The sequence below is a fragment of the Sminthopsis crassicaudata genome, chromosome 4 (assembly GCF_048593235.1).
Source record: "Sminthopsis crassicaudata isolate SCR6 chromosome 4, ASM4859323v1, whole genome shotgun sequence".
NCBI classification, from domain to species: Eukaryota; Metazoa; Chordata; class Mammalia; order Dasyuromorphia; family Dasyuridae; genus Sminthopsis; species Sminthopsis crassicaudata.
Window position 1 is genome coordinate 371,776,063 of NC_133620.1, and position 22,407 is coordinate 371,798,469.

Genomic DNA, 22,407 nt, shown 5'->3' on the forward strand with positions numbered 1-22,407 from the left:
ATAAAAGCAAAAAAAAGTCAATAAAAAACTCTTGACTCTAACTTGAAATATTCTTTTTCTTATCCTGAATCTTCTCTGTGGAGTACTTAGATCCTTGCCACATGCTCCTCCCACTACATGCCAAATTAATTCCCAAGAGAGTGACATGAAGTTAAAACTTCCTAGTTTAGCATTCAAAGTCCCTTTCACCCCATTTTTGGGGAGAAGAGAAATTTTTAGAGCCATCACCCTATTTTTTTCAGTTTTATCTCATGCTATTTCCTTCCATATATTCCAGACAAACCATATCCCAGCCAAATTTGACTTGTGTTTTCCTCTCTAATCCCCCATATAACTGCTCTTTTCCACCTCTATACTTTTGCTCATGCTGTTCTCTGCACCCGGAATGCCCTCCCCTCAAAAAGTCTCATAGTTCAATTCTCATTCTTCCTGTAAAGTCCAATTTAAATTTTATCTCTTCCAGGAAATCTTCCCTGACTTCTACAATAAGTAGTGTTTCTCCTCCCCTAGTTTTATATAGCATTTTGCACATCACTATAATTATCACCTATTATTGTGTATTGAGAGGCAATCTAATGATCAGGATGTACTCTCTATCAAACACATAGCTCAACTTATCATTTCATCTTTAATTATACTGACTTCAGGACCTTTGGAAAGGATCTAAATGCCCTCCAGCAGCTGTCTAAGACTATGCAAATGTCCCGAGAGATCTCACCTCATCTTGTTTACAAAGAAGATGAGACCCACATTGGTAGAGAAAATTCCTCATACAGGAGCTCCTGTATGCCAATGAAGTCACAGATCTGATGAAAAATAAATAAATAAAATTTGTAAAAGGTACAATGAAGTGAGTTACCTGAGTTTGTGTCTTTTCCCCCATGAAACCATAAGCTCCATGAAAGCAGGGTCTATGTCATCATTTCTAAATTTTGTGTCTTCCCCAATCCATAGCTCAGTGTATTGCATACAAAAAAATCATAAATGTTTTTGAATTATAGGTTGGTACCCCACTTCCCCAGAACCCAAAGGGAGATACAATAGACTCTATATAGAATAGGACTCTGTCCATCTAACTCAAAGTCCACTACTGGAGAATCCCATCTACAACATACTCGATAAATTGGTAAACCAGGATTTACTTGAAGACACTAGTGAAGGAGAACCCATTCCCTCTCAGGCAGCCCATTCCACCTCAGATAGCTCTAAATGTTAATAGGATTTTTCCTAACATCAAACCTAAATCTACTTCTCTATAACTTCCAATGGGTTGCTTCTAACTCTGCCCCCTGGAACCAAATGGAACATGTGAGTGAGAGAGGCAATGTTATGCAATAGAACAAACACTGAAAATGGAATAAGAAAATCAAATTCAAATTCCAACTCTCCCACTTATTCCCCCATGACTTTGGGCAAATCATGTGCCTTTAGAGCAATTCTCTGGATCTTACTTTTCACATCTATAAAATTAGGGGGTTAGATGAGGTTCCCTTCAATTAGTCTCAACCAGCTATAAATTTATGATCCTCAATCTAATGCATATAATTCTTCAGATACTTGAAAAGTTATTACATCACACTCCCCTCCCCCCCAAAAAAAATCTTCTCTAGGCTGTACACTAGTTCTTTCAAATAAACCTTGAAAGACATAGTTTAGAATCCCTTTTTTCATACTAGTCACCTATCTCTGAATAAGTTCCAGAGAATTTGTCATGTTCCTTCTAAAATGTGATCCTTAAAACTGAGGATCTTGAATCTTGAAAAGTTGGAAAGTCTGATAGAAAGGTGAGTTTGGAAGATAAGATAACAAGGTCTGTTTTGGATATGTGGAATCCATAGTAGCTGAAATATAATCTGACCAGGGTTGTAAACAGTGGAATTATCCTTACCTCTGGACATTAAGCTTACATTAACGCAGCTTAGGGACTGAATTGAAGTGAGTACCTCAAGATTCGGCTGCTCTCCACCCCTCTCTGAGATATCTCAGACTCTTTCACAATCTTCAAAACAACAACCAAAAAAATGTACAAAATACAACTGATTCACAGACAACCACAAAGCCTAAGTCTAATTATTGACCACTGAGGGAGTCCCCCTGCCAAAACCTTTGTCTGCCTTTGCCACCCCACCTTTCTTTCCAGTGACAGAAGACCCAATCCAGATTTAAAGATGCTTGAGTTCCTATAAAAAGATAGCCCTCCTACATAATGACATAGGAAGACACAAATACACACACACACACTCACAATCCTTCTAATTAGTTTTAAGGTCCATTCCAGAGTCAAAATTCTCTGTTTCCACGAGCTGAGAAGCAGAAATCAATCTACAATTGGATTCCCCAGGTTGTGTTTCCTTGCTGAATTGACCATTTCCCCAAAGGGTGAGAATGGGCACAGAATACAGTTATCTAGAATTTTCCTTAAGACCAGCCTACTCAGGCCCACCTCTCCCCATCAGAGCATTCTAATTCCTGACATCCATCACGGAGACTGGGGCTAGGACAGGGTTAGCCTAACCAGCCTTCCTAGGGCTGAACCTGTCTCAAAGTTAGGACAGTGGGTAAGGTTCTGAGGGCTCAGACCTCAGCTTTTCATGCTTGTTATTCTAAGTCACTCCTCACAAATTCTACTGTCTCTTACATTCTATCCAAAAAATGCAGCAGAATCCAGCCTCAGGAGTTAGGACTGGGTTAACAGGGGAGAGAGTAAACTTCCTGCCTATCTCCCTTTCCAGAATTCTTTATAGCTTAGTGCCCTTTTTATGCCTACTACTCATCCCCCACTTCAGGTTGGGCCCCACCCTTCCTGTCCCTTGCCCAACTCTCCTCCCCCTGCCCCCCTGGCCCCTTTTTTTTCCTCCAGAAGTTAAATGGCTCCCTCCCCCTTCCCCCTCTCTACCCCTCCTTCCATCCTGGGTGACTCACCCCGTGGTTTCCAGGACTGAATGCCCCAGCTATGACTCAGTGGGCACCGCCCTACACCCCCGGGCCAGGGATAGCATAGTTATCAGATCAGTAAGCAGCCACTGAGAGAGAAAGCAATAATGAAGAGAGTTCCCCAGCTGAAGCACCCCTCAGAGAAACCCACAAAGGGACCCACGCCAAGAAGAGGGACTCTAGGCTGAGATTGCTCAGAAAGGACTCCAAACTGAAAGACCTAATTAGTGAAGGTTTCCCCCTTACCCAGACTGAGATCCCTTAGAAGTCCAAAGCTTAAAAGTCAGGCTCTATCTGGACCCAAATGTGTGGTTATATTTTGTCAGTGTTAGCACTGCCTTATGTATGCATGGGGATGACCCTGTAATACTCCCCAAATACTCTTTCTTTACTCTTTTTTCTATTTCTCCGATGACCCTTACTCCTGTGATCTTAAGAATTTAAGGGAAAAAGATTTTTAAAATCATCTTGAAAAACAAATGAGAAATCTGAGGAGGCCTAGAAAAGGTGAAACTATTTACTCAGTTGTAAATAAATAAATGAATCAAGAATCAAAATCCTCATCAGATGATTCTAAACCCATCCAGGTTATTTCCTCCTGGATATAGACAACTCAGGCTCAAAATTTCTAGCCAATTTTCTTCTCTACTACAGCTACTACGCCTACAAACTTTCCCTTTTGTCCCCTCCTTTGTTAAAGGTACCAGTCACCCAGTTTCAAATATTTGGAATCATCTTTGTGATGTTTCCTACAGGTGAACAGATTCTTCATGGTCAGGACCCAGAGTCAATAAGACCTCAGTTCAAATGCAGTCTCAGGAACTTACTAGCTGTATATCAGCCAGGCAAGTCACTCAACCTCTCTCAGACTCAGTTTCCTAATCTGTAAATTGAAGATAAGAGCATTTTTCTCTCAGAATTAGTGTGAGAATAAAATGGGATATTTGCAAAATTCTTTGTAAACTTTAAAGTGGTCTAGAAAAGCTAATAATTAGTAGTGTATCCTCACTTCCATATGGTCACTTGCTAAGCTTTGTCAATTTTAATTGCATAACATCTTTCCTTCCTGCCCTCTTCTCTCCATTCACACAGCCACACTTATTTTAGGCCCTCTATCACTTCTTTATTAAACTATTGCAATAGGGTTTTGTTGTTTGGTTTTTTTTTTGAGCCAGTCTAGATTAAGAAACTTGTCCAGCGTCACACAGAGAGTATCTGAGCTGGATTTGAATTCAAGTCTTCCTAACTCTAGACCCAGGGCTCTATCCATGCACCACCTAGCTGCCCCATGACAGCCAGCTAATGACTTTCTTTTATCCATTCTCTCCCCTGCCCAATTCGTCCTGCATACAGTGGCTAACACACTTTTTCTAAGGTGCAATTAAGGCTATGTCATTCACCTGCCCTAAAAGTCTTCAGTGGCTTCCTTTGCCTATAGAACAAGACACAAACCCCTTAGCTTGGCATCTGACTCCCCTTATCAGGTTCTCCTACCTTTCCAGACTTTTTCATACCACTTCACTATAAACTCACTTTCTGGACAAACTAGACTCACTTCTTCCTGACTTCAGTCTCCTTCCTCTTTACATTTACATGAGTCATTCTCCATATCTAGAATGGACAGTGTTGCTCTTTGTGACCTCATTTGGGATTTTCCTTGACAAAGATCTTGAAGATTTCCTTCTCCAGTTCATTTTACAGATAAGGAAATTGAGGCAAGCAGGGCTAAGTGACTTGCCCAGAATCATAGTTTATAAGAGTCTAAGGTCAGCTTTGAACTCAGGAAGATGAGTTTTCCTGATTGAAGATCTAAGGATCTGTGCACTATATTGCCACCTAGCTGCCTCAGAATGCACAATAATCCACATTCATCACTGCCCTACAGACTATTCATATGGCCTCTAGGCTTAATTCAAATGCCATCCTTCTTATACCTTTCCGGATCATCCAGTTAGAGTCTGTCTCTTCTCAATTTGCCTTGATGTCAGGAAAATGAGCTTAAAAATCCACTATGACTTTCAGGACACCCTGTCTTTATTGTTTATTTATATGTTGTACAATACCCTTTCCCAATCCCATGCCAAAATGTAAGATTTGCAACGTTAATTTTTGTCTTTGTATTCTCAGAATACACACAGTGTAGGCCAGGCATTTAGAAAATGTTGGATTTTAATTTATATTACTCTGTGTGTGTGTGTGTATGTGTGTGTGTGTGTGTGTGTGTGTGTCTTTTTCTGTCTGTCACACACACACACATTTTATTCTTGGAGAAAAAATAAACCTCTTAATATACTCATTCACACTCAGGTATGCCTAAGACAGCTCAAGGTGTTGTATCTCTAAGAAATGCTTTTACTAGGAAGAAACTCCTCAGACAAAGGAATGACTCTCTAAGTGTGGATTTTTAAGTATTAGCTAGAGGGTTGGGCAGCATTTGGGGTGGAGATCAGGCAAAAGGACTTTCCCAGGCCTGGAATCCCACAAAGCTGCCAGAGGAAAACTGAAATTTGTAGCAATGTATAACAGGGAACCGGCTTTGCCAACAAGGAAACAGCAAGTCCCCTCTGGGAACTGAGTAAATGAAACAAACCCCAGTTGACAGGAACGGATCTGCAGGAGAGGACCAGGATAGAGAGTGGAATCTAAAGCAGAATTGATATGAAAAAGACCTGGAGATTTTAAAGGAATAAAACCATAGTATGAGTCAAAAGTATGACACAACAATCAAAAAAGAGGTAAAGGGAGCTTAACCAGCCCAGGATCCATGCAGAGGAAGCAACACAATCCACTACATTCTGGAATGGTCAGACCCCTACCAGAATAGTTTTTAATTCTGAACATCACATTCTAAAAGGGACACTGATCAGTGTCCTGAACATTCTAAAAAGAGTAACCTGGCAAGGCCAGGCCCAGAGATCATGAAAGTGATTAGCTTGTAGAAGAATTAGCAGGGAACATTAGAGTAATTTTAAAGAATCTAGAGCTGTGAGAGAAATAGTAAGCTTGTTTGGGGGGAGCATATCTAAGAGATTTAGATAAATGATCAAGATGCAGATTTCACATGTAAAGAAAAGTCTTCTAACAATCAGAGTTCAGGGGTGGGCTCCTCCCCACCACTGGAAGCCTTCAAGGAGAGGCAGGAATGTTGTATGGAGGTTCCTGCTCCAATACAGACTGAGCAAGATGACCTTTGGGTCCATACCTACAAGGGAGATTCTGGAGACAGAAAGAAAGAGAGACAGGTGAAGTCACAATAGACGGAGACAGAGAAAGAAAAAGAGAGAATGGCACAGTAGAGACAGACAGATGATGGTACAATAAAGCTAGCCAAAGAGACGGAGATGGCATGGTAAGTGGAGAGAGTGACAAAATAGTGAAAAAGAAAATGTTTGAGACAGAGAAACAAAGAAGCACAGTTCAGATAAAAATAAATAAACAAAGGGTCCAGAGACAGACCCACTGGCACAAGCAGAAACAAAAGAGAGAATTATTAAGGAAGAGAACAGGAAATTGGTAAAAAGAGAAAGGGGATTCAGAGAGTGAACGAGGACAGATGCTGACAAAGGAGATGGGGAAGCTCAGGAAGCAATATATGGGTGTCTAATTTCTGCAACAAATGCAGAGAAATCAAATGCATCTACATAGTCTATGGTTCTGTGAAGCATGCTAAAAGAAGCCAGAAAATGGAAAAACACACACACGTAAACACACACTCACACATACATTTACACACACATACACACACTCATATATGCTCACACTCACACATGCACATAGTCCCCAGGACAATGAACAAGAAACCCTTTTACAGCGCCCACAAAACTAGCCTTGGGTCTCCACATTGAAATCCAGCCCTACCCTGTTCTCAGCCCCTGCCACAGAATCCCGTAGGAGCAGGGTTTTTGTCCGGCTGTGGCCTGCCACCTCGTGGTAGAAAGGGGCCAACTCAGCGTGGCTGGGGAAATGAAATGAATTTTTGTGCTCCCTTTCCCACTCCTAGCCTCCCCCTTCTCTTCCATCCCTAGCTATTCCGCCCCCACAATCCCAGTGATTCATTGAAGAGTCTAATAATCTGATTCATCTTTAATTAGGGGCTACCTCTGCGCTAATTAGGGGCAGTTAAGTGGTTCATTGGATAGAGTGCCAAGCCTGGAGTCAGGAAGACTCATCTTCCTGAATTTAAATTTGGTCTCAGACATTTACTAGCTGCGTGACCCTGGGCAATGAAAAAAATTATTTTTTTGCTCAAGCCCCTGGTGTACCCTCTAGCCACTGTCCCCACTTTCATTAGAGAGGAAGCCTCTTTTTTCAGTAAGTCAGGATCAATAAACATTTTTTTTCTAGCATGTACTGTGTGCCAAGCTTGTGCTAAATGCTGGGAATACAAAGAAAGGCATAAGACATGTAAACAGTTATACAAAAACAAGCTAATTCACAGAGGGAAGACATTAGGGGAAAAGAGAGATAGAGAAAGACTTATCATAGAAGATCAGATTTTAGCTGGGTGAAGGAAGCCAGAAGGTGGAAATGAGAAAGAGAATTCTGGGTGGGAGTCAGGAGATGGAACATCTTGTTCTAGAAACAGCAAGGAAGCCAGTGTTATTGGATCCGGGGTTGGAGGCAGGAGCGGGAAGGGCAGTGAGGATAAAGTGTAAGAAGACAGGAAAGGTGGGAGGAAGGAAGCAGATACACAAATAAAGTTGTATATTTTATTCTAGACGTGATAGGGAGCCACTGGAGTTTATTAGAAGTGGGGTAGGGGACCTGAGGTCATTAAGACTTTCCTTAGGACTATAACTTAATGGAATGGAGGATAGATGGTAGTGTAGAGATACTAGCAGACTATTGCAGTCATCCTGTGTGAATTGATGAGGGTCTGTGACAGCCGTGGGAGGGTCAGAGGAGAGAAGGAACTATAGGACAGAGATGTTGCAAAGGTAAAACTGACAGGATTTAGCACCATCATTTACTCTTTTCTCACCTCCCTGAAAGTGACTTCTGTTGTGGTACATGAAAGAACCAAGACACAAGTGATTTTCAGCAGATTTTTTTAACTTGCAATTCAGAGGACATGCATAGATAGAAATATGTCTGAATATAATCTCAATTAGATTTTACTGTGAGGTTCTCTTTATACACTAAAGCAATACTATCAAAAGAAATGTCTGCTTTTTTGTAATTGGCTACATAAATAAGATACAGGAGTGCATTGTAGTACAGAAAAACAGACTGAGTTAAGAAATAACTGTAGTAAAAAGAAAAATATGTCATGTATGATAGGGAAAATTAACTGCAGCTAACAAGACATCTGCACTTTTGGAAAATGATGAATGGCACAGAATATTTCTTCAGACATACTGTGCCACACACTGTACTTACTCAACAAACTACAGCAGTAATTACTTAAATGATAATTAAATGAAGTTACTTGAGTTCATAATGAAACTCCATATTTCTTGTCTCCCCTCTACTCTATTAACACTTTCCTGTCTGAGGTCACATTCAGCTCTTCCATGTTTCATTCTTCTTTTTTCTCCTTAGACTTGGTCTCTTTCTCTTATCCAACCTGAAAATGCAGCAGCCACTTACTGTGTAGGGGCCTGACCCAGGAGGTTTAACCTTCTCTATTTCTGAACCTGGCTATTTGCTTCTCATCAGGGAACTAGTGGACATTCTACCTCTTTCCTACTTCTCCCTCTTTGGCTTGAGTCTACTGCAGCTCAGAATTCCCAGACTCAATCAATCTTCCCCAATTGCAGAGTCTGCACTGAAGACCTGACCTTTTCATTCATTCATTCAACAATCAACAAATATTTCTTGAACACCTCCTGAGTGCAGAGCCACTATTCAAAGCATTAGGATAAATACAAAGTTCAGGCAAGAGTCAGTGCTTGCCAACATGGAGTTTATAGTTCATTAAGATGAGGTACAAACAAAAAATAATAGTCAGTTGATAATGAACAATATTGCATGATCGTTACATTAGAAGAACTATAAAATAAAGTGCTTGTTGAGGTTCAGAGGCAGGATTTATTATTTATCTGGAATGTCAGGAAAGGCTTTCTAGATTTATCAATTCTCTTATTTTGTCTCTCCCTCTGACTCACCCTGAGGTACTAAATGGTGGGGACTTGGCTAGGGGTGGGGCAGGAAATGGGGAGAGAGAAAATTATGGCAGGAAACTGTCCCAAGCTGAAGAGAAAGGTAGACTTTCCTCACCACTGAGTCTACTCGCCTTGCTTTGTCCTGAGCCAAATGTTGGATGTCACTGACAACCAATGACAAGATAGCTGCGACCAGGTACCAGGCTGAGTTGAGATCCTGAATCCAACCTGATCATACTAAGTATCTCACCTAGGCAGTGAGTTCCAAGTCCAAATTTGTTCAGAGATTTTGCCTCTGCTTTTGATGGTTATTCAATCATTGAATCAACTGGCAAGAAGTAAGCTCTTACAATCTAATCTGCCAGTTACAGTGTTAAGCATTGGGGATACAAAGAAAGCAAAAAACACAGACCCTGGCCTCAAGGAGTTCACATTCTAATGGAAGATAAAACATTCAAACAACTAGGTAATGCAAGATATATCATATAAACATACATGTACTTATATGTACATACACATGTATATACATATGTGAAATATTAAACATATATTATAAAGCAATACATATTATGTATACTATATAGATATATAGTATATATTATAAGTATAGATATAGATATATAGTTATGTTGCATGTATACTGTATATAGTATATGTACTATATATATAAAATTTTATTTACTTATTGCTGAGGCAATTGGGGTTAAGTGACTTGTCGAGGGTCACAGCTAGGAAGTATTAAGTATATGTATATTTATATATATGTATGTGTATATTTAGATTGTAGTATATAGATACAATATATATATATATATATATATACATGTATGTAAATATATGTGTGTGTGTGTATCTCTGTGTGTATGAAGTACAAACTAATCACAGAGGGATGGCACTAAAAAGTACAGGAGAAGAGGAGGACCAGGAAAGCCCTCCTGCAGAAAGTAGAATTTGAACTGTTTGGAAGAAAGACATTCCTACATAAAATGTAATACAAACATCAGGGAGAAATTGTTGTTTGCATTCCTTTGTTGCCTCACACACTCAGGTTTTCGAATTCCTAAGACTTCTAGATCGAAATCACTTCTATTTTTTGGGAGAAATTCTGGAATTTAGAGGAGGAGTTGGCTCAACATACTTAAAGTCCCTTCTTGAATATTTTTCCCCTGATTGTACTATTGTGGTAAGTTGTTTTATACTCAAAGTAATTATCTCATTGAGTACTCAAGTATTCCTGTCTTCAATCATTTTATTATTTTTTATCAGTTTTATACTCAGTCACTACTTTATACAGTATTCAAGTCTTCATTCATTTCAGTTGTGTCCAACTTTTCTTTTCATGGCTCTGTTTGAAGTTTTCTTGACAAATATTCCCAAATGAGGAAACTGAGGCAAACAATTTTGTGTTATTTGAACAGGGTCATACAGCTTAAATGTGAGTCAGAGGCTAGATTTGAACTTAACAGACATGAGTTTTGCTGACTCCAAGCCCAGCTTTCTATCCACTGCACTACCTAGTTTCCTGGTTGGTGAGTACTCATAGTCTGATAGAGTGGATTCACAAAGCTTACCCACCCCTTGACAAAGAATCAGGGAATAGAGTGAGCTAAAGAACAACTGACTCTGAGAACCACAGAAAGCCCAGCATTTTACTCAGTTCTGCTCAAATGGGCATGTGAATGAGCTTGGGATTCCCCCAAACCACATGGAAAGTATTTCAGATGAATAGGAAGTCAACAGGTCAGATGAGAAACCAGGTAGAAGACTAAACATTCTTCTCATAGTGAACAGCATAAGCACAAACAGGGAGTCAAGAGAGCGTAAGAAAGTAGACCAAGTTGATTTAAATATAGCATTCAAGGTGAGTAGAACAACACAGATCTAGGAAATATTTCTGAGTTGTGGAATACTTTGGGGTGGCAGATAAAGAGATTTGAGCTTTACTTAACAGGCTATTGGGAGCCAGTGAAAGTTTTTGAACAGAGGACTGACAAGACATATCTTTTGAGTAAGAAAGGGTACTTTAGCAGGAATATGAAGAATAGAGTGGAAATTAACACTCACCCTCTCTACCAGGTATCTTAGGCAGAGATCTAGAACAAAAAAGGACCTCAATAACCTTTTAATCCAATTTTGCCATTTTGAAACCTAGGTAGGTTTAATCATTGGTCCAAATTCACCTAAGTAGTAATATCAGAGAACGGATCTACACTCAGGAATTCCAGTTCCACTATTACTATACCAGGCTGCTTCCTCATGCTCGTAGAATAAAAATTAGGCTAAGGATTCATTAGCTTAAAGAGCTCCTGACAAAACCAAGGCCTATCTGCCCTGAAAGTTCAAATCCTCCAAGTTTGAGTGCTGGACCCTTTGGTGCTGCTACTTCCATTTAAGCAATTATTTTTCCTTTGACACACACCCCCCTTTTAAGAATTCTGTTTTAGATGCTTACTGATTATGTGATCTTGGCCAAGTCACTTCACTCTGCCTCAGTTTCCTCAATGAGCTAAAGATGGAAATGACAAACTACTCCAGTATCTTTGCCAAGAAAATCCCAAATGGGGTCAGGAAGAATCAAATACAAGTGAAATGACTGAATAACAAAGGAATCTCTTAACTGAAAATTCTAGTGTCTTCTCTTTGATTTTTATCTCCAGTTTAACCAGTGTATAGCATTTTTATACATAATTGTTGACCCTCCCGCCCAGTGAGTACAGGAATTAGGTCTGTTTTTGTTGGGGTTTTTTGTTTTTGTTTTTGGTCTTCCTATATCACCTCAAACATAATAGATGCTTACCAGTTGGGGAAGTTATAACCCACAGCCTCTGGGCAACTGTCACTAGGAAAATTTTCCCTCCACCTACACCCAGTGCATATACATCCAGCCAGCCCTTTTCCTACCTGTCATCTCTATGGCTCTGTGCATCCTAAGAGCCTCACCCAGCTAAGTATCATTTTTTGGTAAAAAAAAAAATCAAGTAAGAAAAATTTATAGGTAGTTATAGTGACCAAATTAACTGAAGAATTATGTGATATATCCTCTGGGCTCATTTTCCAAACTCTCATTCTCCTTAGCAAGCTGAGTCTCCACAGAGCAAATGACTCTCTTTCTCCTCAAGGTTTTAGGAGTAAATCTGACAGTTTATGATTTTAATTACTGACTTTCCTGTCCCTGACATGTGGTAGAAACTTAATACATGTTTATTAACTGATTTTCTGTTTCTCAAAGGATGATTGGGAGTGGGGAAGGGATCTTAGAATCATCAACTTCTACCCCTCATTTTATTAAATTAATTTGCTTATTTCTTTAAAAATAAGAATAGACTGGAAGAGACTAGGAGGTAGGAAGACTTTTCAGGAGACGATTGGAGTTGTCTAGACAAGAAGTAATAAGGGTCTATAGAATCATAGATTTCAAGCTCAACGAAATGATAATTTAGTCCAATGCTCTCATCTGTTGTTATTTGTCCTTCATTCTCGAAGAGGAACCACGATACCAGGGAAGTGATGTCATAACATGCAAATGAATTGGATTTAAGTGAGGGAGGAATGTTCAAGATCCAGTGGCTAGATATAAATGAGGATGACTGAAAATGGTCCTAGATGCAATGGGTGACTATGGCATTTTTAAGCTAAGGTCTTGGCTTTCATCCGAAAGTAAGCTGTTGAAAGTCAGAATAAGGAGGAGGAGATAGACTTGAGAAATGTTCCAGAAATAGAGTTGATGGGAATTGGGAAATGTTAACATATATTTTGCATTCTAACTTCTGATCTTATCACACAATTAAAACTGCTCTTTCCAAAGTTACCAACAATCTTTTAAATGCCAAATCTAATAGTCTTTTGTCATTCCTCATCCTTTGCTGTATTTGCACTCCCTCTCCTCCCAAATTCTCTCTCCTTTCTGGATTTTTCTGATATTACAGCCTTCTGGTTCTCCTCCTACCTTTCTGACTTCCCTTCTCCCCCTCTCCTTCCAGAATCTCTCTCCTTTCTGGATTTTTCTGAAATTGCATCCTTCTGGTTCTTCTCCTCCTACTTTCTTAGTCTCTTTTACTACATCATATCATGCCCTTGAAGGGTGTACCCCAAGACTTTGTCCCAAGCCCTCTTCTCTTTCCATACTCTACCACTGATCTAAGCAGCTTCCCTAAGTTTAATTATCTCAATGTAGACAACTCCTCCATCTATATATCCTGCTTGTTTCCCTCCTAAGCACCATTATCACATTACCTATTAGACATTTTGAAAAGGAAATTCTGTAGGTGTTTCAAACTCAATACATCAAAAACAGAACTCATTATCTTTTCCTCCAAACTCTCCATTCTACCCAGCTTCATTATCCCTTAGTCTCTCAGGTTTATGACCTCAATGTCATCTTCAGCTTCTCTCTTGCTCATGCTCCATATGCCTGATCAATTGCCAACTTTTATCATTTCTATGGCTAAACATGATTCATATCTGACCCATTCTCTGTACTCACACAGCAACCACATTAGTTCAGAGTTTCATTACCACCTGGATTATTACAAAATTCTTCTAATTGGTCTCCCCAGCTCATCTCTCCTCACTCAAATCCTTTCTCTATTTTGCTGCCAAAGTGATTATCCCTAATCAAAAAAATCTGTTTCCCTATTAATAAGCTCCAGATGCTCCTTTAATATACATAACAATTTGGCTGTTAAAGCCCTTCACAGATAAGCTAGAACACTGGATCAAAAATTCGGGAAATCTAAGTTTAAATCTCAGTTTAGAATTACTAGCTTTGTAACTAAGCTGGTCACTTACCTCAGTTTCTTTCTCTGAAGAAAAAAAAAAAAAAGACCTGAACAGGTGAATTAACCTTTATCTATCTCAATATACTCAATTTTTAAATGGAAGTAATAGCACCAATCTATCAGGATTGTTGTGAAAATTAAATGAGATAATATTTGTAAATTATTTTGCAAACTTTAAAATGCCATATAAATGTTTGCTCCTTAAAGCCCTTACTTAGCAACTTGGGTCTAACCTATCTTTTCAGCTTGATTATATGTAATTTCACTCCCTCATCTATAGTCTAAGCAACTTGGCCTTTCCTCTGTTCTTCACACAATGCACTTCACCTTCATATCTTCTGTCCCTATGCCTTTAATCTATCCCCCACATCTGTAATTCACTCCTCCCTCACTTCTGCTTGACAAAATCTCTCACTTTTTTTTTTCAAATGCACCCAAGCATCTTCTGTACCTTCTACATGAAACCTGGCACCCTTCCTAACTACTTTATAATTATTTTATATTACATATGTATGTGTGTATATATATATATATATGTATATGTGTGTATAGAGAGTCTCTATCTGCTCTGATTATGTTCTTTTTTCAATTTAGTAAATCATTTTACCCCTTAATTTTCCTCTACTCTCAATCCCTGACTCCTTTGTCTAATGTTTTGCCAAGCTCCACCTGAGGTTACTTCCACCATTTGACTTTTCTGTTGCCATTAACAGAACATTAACTGAAAAAAGCTGAAGTCATACAACTTTACTGGCGGGGTCAACTTCACTTTTATGTTATTGTTGTTCATTCATTTCACTTGTATCCAACTCTTCCTGATCCCATTTGGAGTTTTTTGGGTTTTTTTTTGTTTGTTTGTTTGTTTTGGCAAAGGTATTGGAATGGTTTGCTATTTCCTTCTCTAATTCATTTTACAAATGAAAAAATTGAGACAAATAGGGATAAGTGACTCGTTCAGGGTCACACAGTTAGTAAATGTCTGCGGCCAAACTGAATTCAGGTCTTCCTGTCTCCAGACTTGGTCTTTTATCCATTACACCACCTAGGTACATAATATTGTTATGCTATCTGATCTCATTTTAGCCTTCCATTCAGCAAGGCGATTCTTTTGATTTTCTCAATTGATTTCCTATCCCATCCACCATAAAATCTGTTCCAAACTTTCTGTTTTTTCTTTAAGCCTCCTACATCATTCTCACCTTCTCAGCCAAGAACCAATATGCCCATAAACTTAGTTTTCTCCCTTCTTCCTTATTTCAAAATCCCTTGACATCATCTTCTACCATCTCCCTCTTCATTCTAGTTTCTCTTGAAGAAATGGCCCTTCTCCTTGACAAAGTCAATACTAACATATATACATTTAAAAATTTTTAATATTTTGTTTTTCCCCAATTACATGTAAAAATTTCTAACCTTCATTTTTTATAATTTGAGTTTCAAATTCTCTCATCCTCCCTTTCCTCCCTCAAGCAACTTGATAAATGTACAGTCATGCAAAAACATGTTGCCACATCATTGTGTTGTGAAAGAAAACACAGACCAAAAAAATAAACAAAAAGAAAGAAAATTTAACAACAGTATGCTTCAATCTTCCATCAGGTCTTTTTTGGAAGTAGATAGTATTTTTCATCATAAGTCCTTTAGAACTGTCTTAGATCTATATGTTCCTGGGAGTAGTTAAGTCACTTATAATTGATCATCTTATAATATTGCTGTTATTGTGTACCATATTCCCCTGGTTCTACTCACTTCACTTTGTATCACTTCATGCAAGATTTTCTGCCTATTTATCAGTTTTTATAGCACAATAACATTTCATTCTAATCATATGCCACAATAAGGTCAGTCATTCCTCAATTGATAGGTATTCCTTCAGTTTCCAATTCTTTGCCACACAAAGAATCACTACAAATATTTTTGTACATATAGGTCCTTTTCCTTTAAAAAAAACAAAAACTTTTTGGCATACAGACCAGTAGTGGTATTGCTGGATCAAAGAGTTTTTGGCCCTTTGAGCATAGTTCCAAATTGCTCTCCAGAATGATTGAATCATTCATAACACTACCAACAATGCATTACTGTACCAGTTTTCCCATATCCTTTCCAACATTTGTTATTTTCTTTTTCTGTCATAATAGCCAGTCTGATAGGTGTGAGATGATACCTCTAAGTAGTTTTAATTTTCATTCCTCTAATCAATAGTGATTTAAGGCATCTTTTCATATGATTACAGATAGCTTTGATTTCTACAACTGAAAACTACCTGTTCATATCCTTTATTGATAAATGGTTATTTATCAATTGAGGAATGACTCATATTATTATAAATTTGACTCAGTTATCTATATATATGAGAGATGAAGTCTTTAGTAAAGATACTTGCTACAAAAAATTTTCCCCAGTATCCTACTTTCTTTCTAGTCTTAGATGAATTGATTTTTGTATAATTTTAAAATTTACTAATAAATTAATTTAATTAATAAAAATTAATATAATATAATATAATAAAAATTATCCATTTTATATCCCATAATGCTATCTCCTGTTTGCTAATAAGTTCTTCCCTTATCCATACATTTGACAGGTAAACTATTCTATATTCCCCTAATTTGTTTATGGCATTTTATGTCTAAATCATTTACTCATTTTGACCTTATCTTAGTATACGGTGTGAAGTATTGGTTCCCACTTTCCACCAAATGTTTTTCAAATTTCCCAGAAGTTTTTGTCAAATAAGTGAGTTCTTCCAGCTCACTATTATGTACCTAATCTATTCTACTGATTCACCATTTTATTTCTTAGGCAGTACCAGATAATTTTTATGATAATTAATGTATAATACAGTGTGAGATCTGATAAAGCTAGATTACCTTCCTTTGCATTTTTTTCCATTAAATCCCTTTATTGATCTTTTGCTCTTCTAGATGAATTTTGTTATTACTTTTCCTAACTCTATAAAATAATTTTTTGGCATTTGCTTGGTAGGGCGCTGAATAAGTATATCAATTTTGGCAAAACTGTCATTTCTATTATGTTGGTTCAGGCTACCTATGAGAAATTAACATTTTCCAGTTGTTTAGATCTGACTTTATTTGTGTGAAAATTGTTTTGTAATTGTGTTCATATAGTTACTAGGTTTGCCTTGAAAGTGGACTACCAAATATTTTATCAGCTTTTATAAATGGAATTTTCTTTCTATTTCTTGCTGCTAGATTTTCTTGGTAATATATAGAAATACTGATGATTTATGTTTGTATGCCATCATATCATCTACAAAGAGGGATAAATTTTTTCCTCATTGCTTATTCTAATTTATTCAATTTTTTCTTTTATTGCTATAGTTAGCATTTCTAGTACAATATTGAATATTGTTGTGATAATGGGTGATATTTAACTTCACCCCTGATCTTATTGGAGATGCTTCTAGCTTATACATTATGCATTCTTGATTCTATTCCATCTTTCCCAGATTGACCTTACTCCCTATAATCTTCAATCTCTCTCTATTTTTTGATTCTTTCTTTCAACAACTAAGTTTTCCCTATTCTTAAAAAACTCTCACTAGGTTTTATCCTTTCCTCTAACAATCATTCTATATTTTTCCTTCTTTTCTCAGCCAAACCATAAAAAATCTGTGTATACTCCACGCTTTCAGTTCCTCTCCTCTGATATAGATATATGTGTATATAACTATACAATGTATATTTAATATGTACTTTATATACATATGTAATATGATGTTATAGTAAAATGCATAATATATAATACATAGTGTGTTTATATATCTCTATATGCATACATGCATATATTTCTATCTAGAATTAATCACTAAATGGATGTGGCCTCAGTCAAACTGAGACCTGAAGAATTTAGCTTAAAAAGACCAAGGTCTCCCACTGCATCTGGGGCCATCTGCAGTCATCCTGATCTCTATCTGGCCCCTGGACCCAGGTGGTTCTAGAGGGAAAAGTAAGGCAGGTGACCTTGCACAATCATCTCTCTCTTAAATCCAATCCACTTGCATGCCATGGCATAACCCCTCTGATGTCATGGTCTTTTTCAAGAATGTAGGCCAAGGGGCAGTTAAGTGGTGAAGTGGATAAAGTGCCAACCCTGAAGTCAGGAGGATCTGAGTTCAAATCTAGTCTCAAACACTTAATACTTCCTAGCCATGTGACCCTGGGCAAGTCACTTAATCCCAATTGCCAAAAAAGAAAGAAAGAAAGAAAGAAAGAAAGAAAGAAAGAAAGAAAGAAAGAAAGAAAGAAAGAAAGAAAGAAAGAAAGAAAGAAAGAAAGAAAGAAAGAAAGAAAGAGAGAGAGAGAGAGAGAGAGAGAGAGAGAGAGAGAGAGAAAGAAAGAAAGAAAGAAAGAAAGAAAGAAAGAAAGAAAGAAAGAAAGAAAGAAAGAAAGAAAGAAAGAAAGAAAGAAAGAAAGAAAGAAAGAAAGAAAGAAAGAAAGAAAGAAAGAAAGAAAGAAAGAAAGAGAAAGAAAGAAAGAAATGTAGGACATGCAACAATATACACACATATAAATATATATACATGTGCACACACAAGATATGTATACATGCTCATATAAATGTGTTACATGTGTTTGTATATGTACATATACGTGTGTGGGGTGTGTGTGTGTGTGTAGGCAACTAGTTGGCACAGTGAATAGAGTGCCAAACCTGCAGTCAGGAGGATTCATCTTCCTGAATTCAAAACTAAGTCACTTAATCCTGTTTGCCTCAGTTTCCTCATCTGTAAAATGAGATGGAGAAGAAAATGGCATCTCTGCCAAGAAAATCCCAAATAGAATCAGAGAATTAGACACAACTGAATGATAAATATATAGTGTCCCCCACTAGATTATTCTGCCTTGAAGGCAAAAACATTCTCATTTTCCTCTTTCTACCTGTAGCACCTCACACAGTAAGTATTTAATAAATGTTTAATGAGAAAGTGAGTCACTGAATAGGTGGGTTAGTGAGTAGGTAGATAAATAAATGCTATAGTAGTTCAAGTCCTGAGGAAAGAGAAAGAAAGAAAGAAAGAAAGAAAGAAAGAAAGAAAGAAAGAAGAGAGAGAGAGAGAGAGAGAGAGAGAGAGAGAGAGAGAGAGAGAGAGAGAGAGAGAGAGAGAGGGAGGGAGGGAGGGAGGGAGGGAGGGAGGGAGGGAGGGAGGGAGGGAGGGAGGGAGGGAGGGAGGGAGGAAGAAATCTCTTCCCTTCCATCTTAAGCTACTACTACTGTATCCTAACTCACCAATCTACCTCTCCTACTTTTGGTGGCCTTTTGCCTCCTTTTCCTCCCTAACTATTCTTCAAAGGTCTCTATATATTTTCCCAGCTTCAACTATCATTTCCATGTTGATGACTTCCATGACTATATACCCATTCTAGACCACCTTTCCCAAATCATTATTTATTTACTACTGACTACAGGACTAATTTACTATCTTCTTAGACCATTTTGGTGGCTAGCTTGGATATCTGCTTTTCCCAATATAATTCCAACACCTACACCAACAATGAATTGAGGCCCTTGATTTCAAAGTTTCTCACTTGCCTGGCCTCAAAATTGTAGAGGTGTGGTTTCCATGATGTCCATGGTTAACTAACACAACTTCCTACCCAATGCACTATTCCTCTCTCCAACATCCCTGAATAGAGGTTATCCCATTCAATTCTACTTACTTTTTTCTTCCCTCTACATGGATCATATATCCTCAATCTCATCATCATATTACTCTATTCTGCCTCAGAGCTACTGAACATATTCCCCTATTCCAACTACATCTTTCTAATTTTTTCACTCTCCATATTCATGAAACTAGTCTTCTGATTAACCACTACCAGAATAATCTTCAATGATAACAGGAATAATAGCAACTGTTATTTATGTAAAACTGGCAGACTGATCTCTTAAAAATTCTTCCCAGGCAGTGTGATATAATAGGGAATCCTGGAATTAGAACTGGAAGAGAACAGAGTTTGCAATTTTGTGACTCTGAGCAAGTCATTCAAGCTTTTCTAAGCCTCACTTTGTCCATCTATAAAATGGAGATAATAGTACTTATAGTCCTTAGCCTTTCAGGGCTATTGTGAGGATCAAATAAATAATTTGTGTAAATTGTTTTATGAACCTTAAAGTGCTAAAAATTATAAGCTATCATAACCATTCAAAAACTTTTAGTGACGCCTCATTTCCTACCACACTAAATCTAAACTCCTACCTACCTTCCTCAGCCATCTCCCATCTGTCCTACTATACCCATCAATTTTATAGGTCAATACTTCAAGAACTATAATCTCTCTATATAGTTTTAAAAGAGTTACCTGAGGCTCAGAAAGATTTAAATGACTTACCTTTGGTCACATAGCTAGTATCAGAAGATGAAATTTGGATCTGGCTCTTCCTAACTCCAAATTTGGCACTTTAACTAGTAGGCTTAGATACCTCTAATCATACCCTATTTCTATCTATTCCTGAATATTGACACCCCTCCTCCACTCTGGTTAGGCAAGTACCTCCACTGTTCCTAGAAGATGTCATGTCTAAGCCACTTTAAGCCTTCCTTTGTGTCTTATTATGTCATTCATTCAACAAATATTTATTGAACAACTACTGAGTGTTAGCAGCTGTATTGTTCTCTCTCTTCTCATCTTCTCCTCCATTAGGAGCTCCACTGGATTTGGAAAGGACCTGGGTTCAGATATACCAGGTCTGTCACTTGTTACCTATGTAAACTGCAACAAGACACTTATTTCTTACAAGTCACTTATTTCACACAAGGTCCAACTTCTCTAAACTTCAGTAACCTCCTTTGTAAAATAAGAGAATTGGTCCTGATGACTTCTAAATACATGCTTCCACTTCTTAATTTATAACTTGTGGTCAAATATTATTCATGATTTAAGTTTCTTCCCAGATCTCATGCTTTCTTTGAGGCAGTTCCTCATCCCATAGTGACTTTGTATCAATTTCAATAGTACTGTCCAATGTAGTATTTCATTATATATCATTTTGTATCATTTGATCCTGTTCTATGATTCTTTGTTGTCTCCCCGACTAAATTGTAACCTCCTCGAAATCGAGGGCCAAATCATTGGCTTCCACCTTCTCTGTAATCCTTTTGCACACAAAAAAAGATGTTCTATAAGTTAATGCTTACTGGATTAATTGTTGGGTGGCTAAAAGTCAGAGATAAGAAGCCACAGTGTGAGGGATAAATAAAGCTTGAGAGCCAAGGGCATATCAGCTTGTTGGTAGAAATAGGAGTGGGGAGGGAGACAATATCTGGGATGAGAAGCTTAGTATCAGAGATGAGGATATAAGTGTGCTTGAGTCAAAGAATAAGTATCAAGAATAGGAGGATATGCTGGAGTTTGGGGATGTGTCTAGGACAAGATAAGAGGTGATGGATAAATGTCAAGAACCGGAAATAAGTGTCAGAAGTGTTAAACCCGAAGGATGAGTCTCAGAGGTAAGGAATCTGTGTCAGGAACTGAGAGATAAGTGTCAGATAAAAAGATAAGTGTCAGGAATGAGAAATAAGTATGGAGTGGGGAGATAATTGATAGGAATGAGGGATAAATATCAAGGATGAGGAGTAAGAACTGAGTGAAGAAATAATTGCAGGCACAAGAGATAACATTAAGGATGTAGATAAATATCAAAGATGTTAAAACGGGTAAGGAAGTAGGGGAGTGGGGAGGAAAGACAGGGCATGTTAGGAATGGAGACACAAGCATCAAAAGATAATCAGTTTCAAATTTGGGAAAAATTCCCAAATTGAGAGGTAAAGGTCAAAAGCTGGGTGGTCAGGGAATAAGTATCAAGTATGGCAAATAAATTCCAAGTTTTTAGGTGAGTACAGAATTAGCATAGATAGCAATAGTGGATCATTTCAGGCTTGGATTTAGGAAGATTTATTAGATAGAGTTGTATGCCATGAATCAGATAAACCTTTTTTCTTAATATATCCAAGAAACCCAAAAAACAGGGGGAAAAATCCCACCTCTGACATTTTCTAGCTACCTTATCCTGGACAAATTATTTAACCACTACCTGCTTCAAGTCACTCCCTGTGACTTCTAAATCACTGGTTGCTATCTGCTTTGACAGACGTTTCTATGATGGCAGTTCCTCACACACTAATAAAAATGCAAATTTTTTCCTATATTAATGTATTAGAGAAATGTATCAAGATAATATGGGATGAACATAAGGGATGGACAATAGTTTAAGAGTTGGATGGGTCATGGGTAGTTAGATAAATCTCAGTTATAGGAGGTAAATTTCAGGTTTGGGAGAATAAATTTCAGGTATGAGAGGAAAATGCTGAACTAAGTGGCAAGGATCAGAATTAAATGCTGGGCTTCAGATTTAAGTGACAAAATGGAGTGTAGCTATAACATTATCTCAGGGCAAAAAAGGGGAAGAGATCTGGAGATAGTTGCTTTACAAAATCGTGAAATTCTAGGTATCCTCCTGTCTCTGTTCTCATTCCTGATCTAGGAGACCCCACTGAATTTCATTTAGAAGTAGTTCCTTTGGAAAGAAAAAAGAGAAATAACTGAGAGGAGTTGAGTCATTAACTTAAC

At 37.8% G+C, this 22,407-nt stretch overlaps 1 long non-coding RNA gene across 1 annotated transcript; it reads right to left on the minus strand.

Annotated features, from left to right (window-relative positions):
• Positions 1-812: 812 nt before the first annotated feature.
• LOC141539389 (uncharacterized) lies at positions 813-2,760 on the minus strand. Its single transcript, XR_012481288.1, has 3 exons — positions 2,639-2,760; positions 1,889-1,999; positions 813-954 (listed from the first exon to the last, which is right to left on the minus strand). It is a non-coding gene; the product is annotated as an uncharacterized LOC141539389 (long non-coding RNA).
• Positions 2,761-22,407: the final 19,647 nt, after the last annotated feature.